General features: G+C 37.5%; 1 protein-coding gene across 1 annotated transcript in view; it reads right to left on the bottom strand.

Moving 5' to 3' along the window:
- Nucleotides 1–10,951, bottom strand: part of Nell1 (neural EGFL like 1) — an 827,697-nt gene that overhangs the window by 19,113 nt on the left and 797,633 nt on the right. The gene's annotated exons all lie outside the window — the stretch shown is intronic.

Genomic DNA, 10,951 nt, shown 5'->3' with positions numbered 1-10,951 from the left:
GATATTAAAATACTTAGCATCCTAATGGTCAAAAAGCCAGGGCTACACAAAAAAAAACAAAAAAAAAAAATCAAAAAAAAAAAAAAAAAAAAAAAAAAAATTCAGGGCTCCAGAACGTATGGCTTAGATGCTGATAAAGACAAGCATATTGAATATTGTGTTCACTGACAGCCTAATAGGGAAATCAGATAAGTCCAGTCACTGTACCTGACAGTTCAAACTTGAGTGACCTCGATGTCTCAAACACACTCCTGCCTAATCTCCTTTGAGCCCTTTCCTGACAGCCAAGCTTGAAAGGCTGTCAGTTTTGCCTGTAAATGGCTACTTTAAAAGAAACTTATTCATTACATTTAGATCAAATACCTTAGCCAGCAACTTCTGCTCATTGGTGCTGGTGTCATATCAAAAAAATTGTACTTGGCCTTTCTTTCTATATGCATTTAAGCTTTATAGGAAGGCACTTGTCTTGTGTCTGTCAGAATCTTCTACTCCCTTGGTTAATCTCTAGCCATGTCTATAAATACCATTCAGATGATGAAACTCTATTATGTACAAGGCTATTGGCACAACAGATGTGACTGATATTAAAAGTAACACAAAAGAACATGCCAGAAACTGCTGTCACAAAGCTGATGAAACAGAACACATGACTTGGAGACCCATTGACAAGGCCCATCGATCGCTAGACAGGAATCTTGTAGGAGGCAGAATGTTAGAATAATGTCATCTCATCTGAATCCCACCCTAATAGCTGTGTGAAGTTGTACTTCATTAGGATAAAATAATAAACCCTCCTCAGCGAAGCTTTTTTTTTTCCTTGCAGGATGCTGGAAGTTAACACAGAGGCTCACAATTAGACAGTGTGCAGAGAGTAAGAGATTTTGGAATTACCCAGTCCTTAATGGAATATCTTCATCAAACTCCTCCCTTTAAGGATCAGGAAGCTCGGGGAAGAGGAATCAGAAAGATGGTAAGAGCCAGAAGGAATGGATGACTCCAAGAAAAGTGTGTTTTCTAGACACAGCAGAACAGATGCACTCATATCTCACAGATGAACTCATAGAGACTATGGTATAATGTACAAGGCCTGCAGAGGTTCAAGTCAGACTTGGTACCAGCACTGAGAAGGGGAAGTGGACAGAGTCCCACCCCTAATCAAGAAGCTCTCTGTAGGGGCTGGTGAGATGGCTCAGTGGTTAAGAGCACTGGCTGCTCTTCTGAAGGTCCTGAGTTCAAATCCCAGCAACCACATGGTGGCTCACAACCATCCGTAACGAGATCTGATGCCCTCTTCTGGTGTGTCTGAGGACAGCTACAGTGTACTTACAAATAATAAATAAATAAATCTTAAAAAAAAATTAAAAAAAAAAAATAAAATAAAAAGAAGCTCTCTGTAATTGATAGCTGCTGGAAGAGGCAAAAAAAAAAAAAAAAAAAAAAAAAAAAAAAAAAAAAAAAAAAAAAAAAAAAAAAAAAAAAAAAAAAAAAAAGCCAGCTTTCTACAATAGAGTGAATCTACTAGGTATATCAACCATACCCCTGGGGCAGGTACCTAGCTCAGGAGTAGTTGGATAGATTTTAGAATACCCAGTACATAATGGGATATCTTCATCAAACCCATCATTCAGGGATCAGGAAGCTCTGGGGAAGAAGAGTCAGAAATGTGGGAAGAGTCAAAGGGGATGAGTGACTTAAAGAAATATAAAACAGTATCATGACATAAGACAGTTATGATACCTTTGTGGATTTTGGTTTCATTTTATTTGGTATCTTTTTCATATTGGTCTTTTGTTGTCGTTTTTTTTTTTCTTTGAGATTTGTTCTGTGGAGTTTTGTTTTGTTTTTGAGAGAGGAAAAAAAAAACAAAGTTGGGTGGATAGAAAGATGGGAAGGATTCAGGAAAAATTAGGAGATGAAGATATAGATATATATAATCAAATTTTGGAAATCTTGAAGCCATAACAGCAATTTTACTGATATATATATATATATATATATATATATATATATATATTCATGTGTGTTTATACACATATGAATGAATATCCTGACAGCTCTTGCTTTTCAAGAATCAGTTATGCTATAGTGATCCCAAGAAAGGAGTGAGCTTCGGTTTTTAAAGCAGGGCAAGTGAGGTGTAGGTAGGTGTGTAACTAGCATGTACTACAGTGGGGAGTACTTCTAGAGGATTTGTAATCCTGTACCAACTCAAGACCCAAAGAGTACTGTAGTGCTTTTGTGGTTTCTATTTACTTTCCACAACTTACACTCTAGACTCTAAGATTAATTTTTAAACATTATATCTTACATAGATCTCTTGAGTACTTTTAGTTGACATTCTGAGTGTAAAATGATGCAATTATCCCAAGTGTGTTAGAGTTTTGAAGCAATTATGACTTGAAAATAATGGGAAATCTGTGGCCTATGTTTTCTTCCTGACTGCAGGGACCATATTGCTATAAAACAGATTCCTGGCAACAATACAAGAAGACATTAAGTAGTTTTGCTGCTATTTTTTTTTTTTTTTTTGTGACACTAGGGGGTTGAACCTACAGTCTTGTGCATGCTACACAGACTCTATCCCCGAACCTCTATATGCTTTTTACTTTGAGGCAGTGTCTCCTGACATTCCCCATGCTGGCCTTGCCTGTTCAGGAGCCCAGGCTAACCTTGAATGTGAAATCCTCTTATATAGTCCTACAGAGTATCTGCAATTGTAGGCTTCTGCCACTAAGCTTACATAGCAATCATTTCTAGAACTTATTTGTTTCTAAGATTTAGTTCCTCTTCTTGTTCTACCAACTGAAGTCTCAGGGAAACAATTTAGTTAATAAACAATGAATGGAAGCCATGAAAAGGATGAAAACTTTGATACCTGGATTCTAACTCAGCACAGCAAGGACTCTCTCATCTTCAAAGCACATTTCATGACATTCTTAAGGAAGGCCATTCACAACACATTGTATAGTGTAGTGATCCTTTCTAGGACCCCCTTTGTCTCCTCAGACTTCCTCTAACTATTCACAAGCAAAGTCAGTACTGAGTCAAAACAGTTAGTAGATACAAGTTGGAATCTTATTTTCCTTTCAGTTCAGTGCTTACAATAAAGCAGCCACTTCACCTTAAGAGCATATGCCCTTGGGCTTCGTCTCTACTCCAGAGCTCCTTTACTGTTATACCAACAGTATAACAAAGTTGTAACAAATCTTGACTCATATGAAAACCAAATTATAGATTATATAATGAAAATGCAATGTTTATTCCTTGATATAATGAGCATGTATGTTTAAAACACTGTTGATAATCTCCAAATAGGATACTAATTTGAAGCAATGTCTTATTCTTCCAAACCCACATTATGATGATAGTGGACTCTTAGGAGGAGGAGATTCGACATATGTACATTTTGCAGTCTGTAATTCTCTACACTTTGCCCCATTTGGGGGGTCTCTGTGCTAATTAGTGTATACAAAAAGAGGACAAACGCAGTAATCAATGGTTACAGCAATAAGTCATTAGGAGTTGGTTTAATATCATGTCTTGTTAGTGGAGTAATAACGCCTGGAGCCTCTGACTTGCGTATGTCCTTGGCTCTAGTATCAATATTAGATATGAGTTTTATTTTTCTGAAACAGCCTTTAAATCCAAGAAGAAAGTGGTTGGTTCATCCCATAATATTTACGCCACTATTGCACCAGTGGGTATGTCTTGTCATGCAGGACACAGCTTTAGATTCCAGGGTTCATATTCATAGCTGTGTAAGAATAATATTACTTTTTTTCCTCCAGTAGCATACATAGCATCTTCTACCTTAGGCTATCTCACTAACAAGGATGAACATTTTAGGTGAGTAGCAGCTTTACTTTTTGTGTGTTGTATGATTCAATATGTGCTATCTTCAGCAAGAAGGGTCTTATCATCAACTTCTAAATGGTGCCTAATATCCTAATATATTATGTTTGAGGGGCTATGGGGCCTCACTTGCCAACAACCCAAAAGAGGCAATTCCTGGCACTGAACTTTTCATTTGTTATTCTGTGATGTCTCTTAAATATTGTTGGCCCATGATAGGGTCACTCCATCTTTAACTCTTTAAATATATGCTGAATGTGTTGTAGAAAGCTTCTACAGTAATAGGTTTCCATCTAACATTTTTGAAATGCCTTCAGTTTTATTTATCCTCTTCTATAAAGGGAAATAAAGGAAGTCTATCTAAATAACCCATTCTGAGTTATAGTATGATTTTAAATTCATCTTTTAGTTCAAGTGAGAGTAAACTATATTTTGATTAAACTAAATCCCCACTTCTTACAAACTCTTCCCATTGCTCTGAAACATTTTCCCTTCCAACTTCATGTATTCTCTTTTTTTAAACCCACTGAAAGGTAGTCAGTGCCCAGGTATAGGACCATCTCCTGGAATATGGAACGGTTACCAGGAGGCACATCCAAAGAAAAAACCTGACTCTCCCCCAGTGGCCATCAGTTGATGTGCACACTACTATGGGCAGTGAGTTCATTGAGGGCAGAACTTGCATTTTACTGTTCACTGTTCCCAGTGCCCCAGATGGCAGAAAACAGCTTAGGAAATCTATTTATATAACATCATGTAATATATAAATTCATGAAATTTACAAAAAAATATTCTTTATATAGCCTATATTGATGAAATTTTATTTTTGGAGTGTTCAGCAAGCATAGGGAATAGCCAATAGTTTGCCCTCAAGGAAAATGTTTTCTTACTGATTTATAGTCTGAGATATCCTTGATTCTAATGTTAAATAGAATAAACATATAAAAAGGTAGTCACAGTGAAATAGGAAGACAAAATCTCATGGCCCTCCAAAACAACTTCATTTTTCTATCATTTTCGTAGGAAAAGGGCCAAGGGGACCACTTAATAAATCTATCTAGAAACTTTCTAAAAATATAATTTCCACCAAATCATTACCAATTTTTGCTCTCTCTAAAATAATCTCAAAATTGGCAGTTAATTCCCACCCTAAAATGTTAATTCCCACTCCTGAAATGATAGCTTCGTATTTGGCTATTTCAAGTTACAAAATGGCAAAGACATTGGCATGTCTTTCCCTTCACAAAAAGGAACACAATGACAAGCAAACCTCCTGTCCATAATAAAACCCATTGTAAAACCCAAACGTTCACTACAGAAGGGAAGGTCTTCCAAATCAGTACAGAGCTGCGTTGCCTACAGAGTTGCATGTAATTGCTTTACTTATGACACAGAAACCTAATTCTACTTCCGTGAAATTTAACAGATTTATGGAAAGCCAGATGTTAGCAATTATGGAAACCGACATTATTCATATTCTTGGTAACAGACCTGTTTGCTCTGCACAAAGCCAACTTAATCTATTACACATATCCCAAGGCATCCAAAAGGAAGAGGCACCCTATTTGCATATTGCAATTGTTGTTCTCTACTGAGCAAGTGCAAAGATACTTTCCCAAGAGACTTCTGCAAATCATCAGACAAGCTCACAGTCTGACAAGAGACAATGCCCAGAAATCAACCAAAGAATTTCATGCTCAAATCCAGAGTCATTACAGAAGCCTTGTTTTACTCGTTGTAAATACTAGTTTTCTGTGATTTCTTTGTGTTTCCCCTTATACGTTTATTATTTAAATGCTCCATACTTGAACAAGACTTTTCTCAATAAGATTCCATGGCTAGGCCTGCATTAGAGCTAATTTTCTTACATTGGTATTTTCACAAATTCTGAAAGCTGTGATTACCATACTCAATTTCACTTTAAGAGAAGTCTAGCTGCACACAGTCTGTCTGATTCCTTCTTTGATTCGAGGTTGTGAGGTTACTTGGGCATGGAAAAAATATACTCCAGAGATGTTTATGTCAGAGGCAATCAAACCATTCCCAACTTAGCCCCAAACAACTTCCCTACTCCTCCGAGAGGAAAAACAAAAACCAAAAAACAAATGGCTCTGCAGGAATCTTAATGCCCTAAAAACTGTAACAGTGCTTGCCTTAGGAGCTGAAGCTGCTACAGGTTGATTTCAGAACTCAACACAAACCCCTTTCCCAAAGGTGAGTAGCGGGCCAAGAAAATGAACTGTTTGATTATCTCATATTTCTCCATCTTGAATGACTTTTGCAGCATATCAGATTCAAAACAGGTGATGTGTCAGAAAAGGACATTTAACCTGGAGTTTGAATATCCAGCTGTGTGGGTTCTGACTTGGAAAACATTAGTGGCTCAGAAATGAGAACAGAGCTAGGGGCGTTATTAGTAATAGGCAGGAAAGAGCACAGGAGCCTCCCCACAGCTACTGTGGTACTGCTTCTTTATGATGGTAGAAAGATAATGGGGAAAGGAGCATATAGTGCACATCAGCAGAATAATTCTGATAAAATGCAAGGAAAGACAAGGGCTCTTACATCTTGCAAAGCAAAGGGCTTACAAGCCAGTAAGCTACACAGCTAACTCCAGGACCAGAATAAGGCTTTCTAGCTATGTGAGCTTGTATTCTGCTTTTCCACATTTAGCTGGAAGCTCTGTTTTAGAGCGCAGACTATTAAGGATGAGGCTGACACACATAACACATTGGAAGGTATCACCAAGCATAGTAAGGGACTCAGGTCACCTAACTGTCACAGAGCATGTCACATAGCTGGAGGAGAAAAACGGAGCATGCCTTCATTATTGGCCATATTGCATGTCATTGGAAGATTTCAATGTTCGTCCAAGGTCACTTTTTCAGTCTCTGTCTTAGCCCTCTTGAAAAGACTCTTTCATTAAAGGAACCAAAATGATCTGCACTAGCTATCCCTCCATGTAGTCCCTTGATCCTGATCTTAATTCTTGGTGTCAACAACTAGCAGAATACTCTAATTATTCATTATTGTTGTCTTCTGCATGTGTGTAAGCTTTCAGGGAACTTGTCTTCCTAGGCCAGGTTCTGAGGCTCCTCCTGATAGCTTATTGCAAAACCATCTCCTAGACTTAGCAAATATTGAAACATTGGTCAGAAAATGTTGATCAGAGAGCTTTCATAAACTTCGCGAGGTTTAGTAATTCCTTAACCATCATCTCACCTTATCACTCATTCATTCTCAGTTGCTAAGGGTCTATAAGAGTCAATTCACCATATATATCAATTATCAAGTTACTACTTAGGGAAGGAGATACAATGAGAAAGGGAGATATATATAGTCTTATAGGTAAAGATGTTAGTGTCTCTTATTTTCAAATTTTCATATTTCCTAAAATCCTAACTCTTGTCTATCTTCTTCCTCCCCATGGAGGGGAGGTGGCATTCTCAGGAAAAGCTTACTTTGAGAAAGTTCCAGGCAACCTAAGATAAGTGAGACCCTTGGCTCAGCCCCACTCTGAAATTGACTTGTTGTATGACTTTGGAAGACGTTTAACTCTGAGGTTCAGTCATCCTGTGCAAAATGCAGATGCAAATGTATGTCAGGTAGTTTGGTAATTTGGTTGAACATAAGAAAGCACCATCCTACAAACATTACTTAAAGATGCTGAGCTTCCACTGGGGTTCCTGATCCTTTTCCTGCTACAGTTCTTGTCACTTAGAGTTCATCTCTTCCTATGAGGCCTGCTCTCCCATCACCCAAAGTTAAATTCAGTCTGCACTTGACTCCAGATCCTCTTACTACACAGGCAGCCCATCCTTTCTTGTTGGAAAAGGTACTCAGCTAGAATCCTGAAGTCTTACACAAACTCATGAGTTTTGGTTTGCCTATCACCCAACAAGATCCAGGAATGTCAAGACTCCACGTTCTCTGTGACCTTTTATCTACAAACCTTACACTATGGGTTAATGATGGGTATACATTTCTGATACTCTATGAACTAGTCATAATTGTTAACTATGTTCATTTATAGAATATGCAGATCTGGGTATTTTACTGCAGATTGAGGAAAGAGCGCTTCTAGGTAGGAAAGCAAGAGTTGGTGAGGAAAGAGAGCAATCTAAGATACCCAGTTCATTATTGTCTGCTGTGGACAAGTCTGACCTCTGTACATAGTGACAAAATTTGATTAAAAACAATACAATTCTGACCAGTGAATAGGATGAATAGAAAAATCTATTAACATTGAAATACTTCCTATCTGAAAATAATTTTAACACTTCCAGAAAGCTACAGTATCAATGCCAAATGTGTTAGATTTATGTGTGTTAATATATCTGTTCATGAGTGGAAAGAAAGTTGTTTTCTGTTATAAAAAGAGCCTAACACACACCCAACACCCAGCCACAGAAAGGTCATCATGACAGTCATTGTACTATCTAGAATTTTTACCAAAGTTTCACTTTTTCGTGCAAAGAATATTCTTTCTTGGATTCCAGTTTTACACTGAATTATGCTTCATGATTCCACATTCTTTCTTCTCCTCTCCATACTCACTCAGCTTGCTGCCTCTTATCTGTGTGTCTGTCACAGCATGTTCTTGAGAGCCTTTTGTCTACTAAGAAGTGCATGAACAAGTGTTCTACTTGAATGGGGTTGAGCCACATGGACAGGAATCCTTGGAATCGTTTCTCAACCTCTTGGCTGGAATCAAGTGTTGAAGAAACATTTGCCTTTTGGTGAACTGCTTTCTTTAGAGAAAAATAGTTAACTATACATAATGCTTTCCAAGGTCTTGTCCATTTCCAAATTTATATAGTTATTTTCAGCTCTGTGGGACTTAGCCTATAAGTCAATTAGAAGACTTCTAACAACACAAAATCCAGACGCAAATAAAAGAATCCATGTTGGGACAATGAATGAACTCCCAAGATTTTGGTTTACTTGAATATGACTCATGTATATAGTCTCAACAGTTGGGAGGCTGAGGCAGGGGGACTACCATTTGCATTATGATAGACTGGGATGCACAGGAAGACCGTTTCCTAAATGAAAACCAATAAGAATCAAAACAAACAAGATAGTTCAGCAGTCTCCTTTGCACATTCAACATTTAGTGAAATAATTCCAGTCCCTTCTTGGGTATTTGCAAGCAAGTGTCAGACAAAGAAGGCATGTTTTTCTTGTCTGTATTTCATCTGCATCAAAGTAATCTTTAATGGAAATACATGCAGGGGAACCAGTCAGGTTGAACTCAAACTAATCCCTGATCTGATAGATCATTCTTTGAAGCATGCTGCCAGATGAGGGATTATTTTTTTTTCTTTCCTGTGTCAGTCAAAAGTCTTAGACACAGAATGGTACAAAGTCGCTTAGAAGGATTGTCTTGTAATTTATACAGAGGGTAAAGGACATAAAAATATTACTAGTGTACAGGTCTTTCACTTGTTTGGTTAGAGTTACCCCAAGGTATTTTATACTATTTGTGGCTATTGTGAAGGAAATTGTTTCCCAAGTTTCTTTCTCAGCCTGTTTATCATTTGTATAAAGGAAGGGTACTGATTTATTTCAGTTAATTTTATATCCAGCCACTTTGCTGAAGTTGTTTATCAGCTGGAGAAGTTCTCTGGTAGAATCTTTGGGGTCGCTTATGTACACTATCATATCATCTGCAAATAGTGATAACTTTATTTCCTCTTTACCAATTTGTATCCCCTTGATCTCTTTTTGTTGTCTTATTGTTCTAGCTAACACTTCAAGTACTATATTGAATAGATATGGGGAGAGTGGGTATCCTTGTCTTGTCCCCGATTTCAGTGGGATTGTTTCAAGTATGTCTCCATTTAATGTGATATTGGCTGTTGGTTTGCAGTACATTGTTTTTATTATATTTAGGTATGGGCCTTGACCTGTATGACAATAACTTCATTCTTTCAAAAAAGAAATTGAAGAAGATCTCAGAAAATGGAGAGATCTCCCATGCTCATGGATTGGCAGAATTAACATAGTAAAAATGGCCATTCTACCAAAGGCAATCTATAGATTCAATTCAATCCCCATCAAAACCCCAACACAATTCTTCAAAGACATGGAAAGAGCAATTCTCAAATTCATCTGGAAAGGCAAAAAACCCTGAATAGCAAAAACAGTTCTTAACAATGAAAGGACAGCTGGGGGAACCACTCTCCAAGACCTCAAACTTTACTGCAGAGAAATAGTGATAACAGCTGTATCGTATTGGTATGGAGGCAAGACATGTTGATCAGTGGAACAGAATTGGAGATCCAGAAATAAAACCAGACACTTACAGTCAATTGATGTTTGACAAAGATGCCAAAAATATGCAATGGAAAAAAGAAAGCATCTTCAATAAATGATACTGATCTAACTGGCTGTCTCTATGTAGAAGAATGAAAATAGACCCATATTTGTCACCTTGTACAAAGCACAAATCTAAGTGGATCAAAGACCTCAACATAAAATCAGATACACTGAATCTCAAGAAGAGAAAGTGGTAAAGAGCCTTGAACTCATTGGCACAGGGGGAAATTTCCTAAACAGAACTCCAATGGCTCATGCTCTATGATCAAGAATTGAAAAATGGGACCTCATAAAGCTGAAAAGCTTTTGTAAGGCAAAGGACATAGTCAATAAGACAAATCTGCAACTTACTGATTGAGAAAAAAAATCTTCATTTAACCCCACATCCGATAGAGGGCTAATATCCAAAATTATAAAGAACTCAAGAAGTTAATCACCAAAGAAACCAAACAACCCAATCAATAAGTGGGGTATAGACCTAAACCAAGAATTCACAACTGATGAATGGCTGAGAAACACCTAAAGAAATGTTCAAAGTCCTTAGTTATCAGGGAAATACAAATCAAAATGACTCTGAGATTCCACCATACACCAGTCAGAATGGCTAAGATCAAAACCTCAGGGGACAACACATGTTGGAAAGGATGTGGCAAAAGAGGAACACTCCTCCATTGCTAGTGGGATTGCAAACTGGTACAACCTCTCTGGAAATCAATCTGGAGGTTCCTCAGAAAATTGGAAAGAAATCAATCTGAAGACCCAGCAATACCACTCTTGG

This window comes from Mus pahari, chromosome 1, assembly GCF_900095145.1.
Source record: "Mus pahari chromosome 1, PAHARI_EIJ_v1.1, whole genome shotgun sequence".
NCBI lineage: Eukaryota > Metazoa > Chordata > Mammalia > Rodentia > Muridae > Mus > Mus pahari.
The sequence above is the reverse complement of the archived record's forward strand: the minus strand, read 5'-3'. Positions and strand labels throughout refer to the sequence as shown.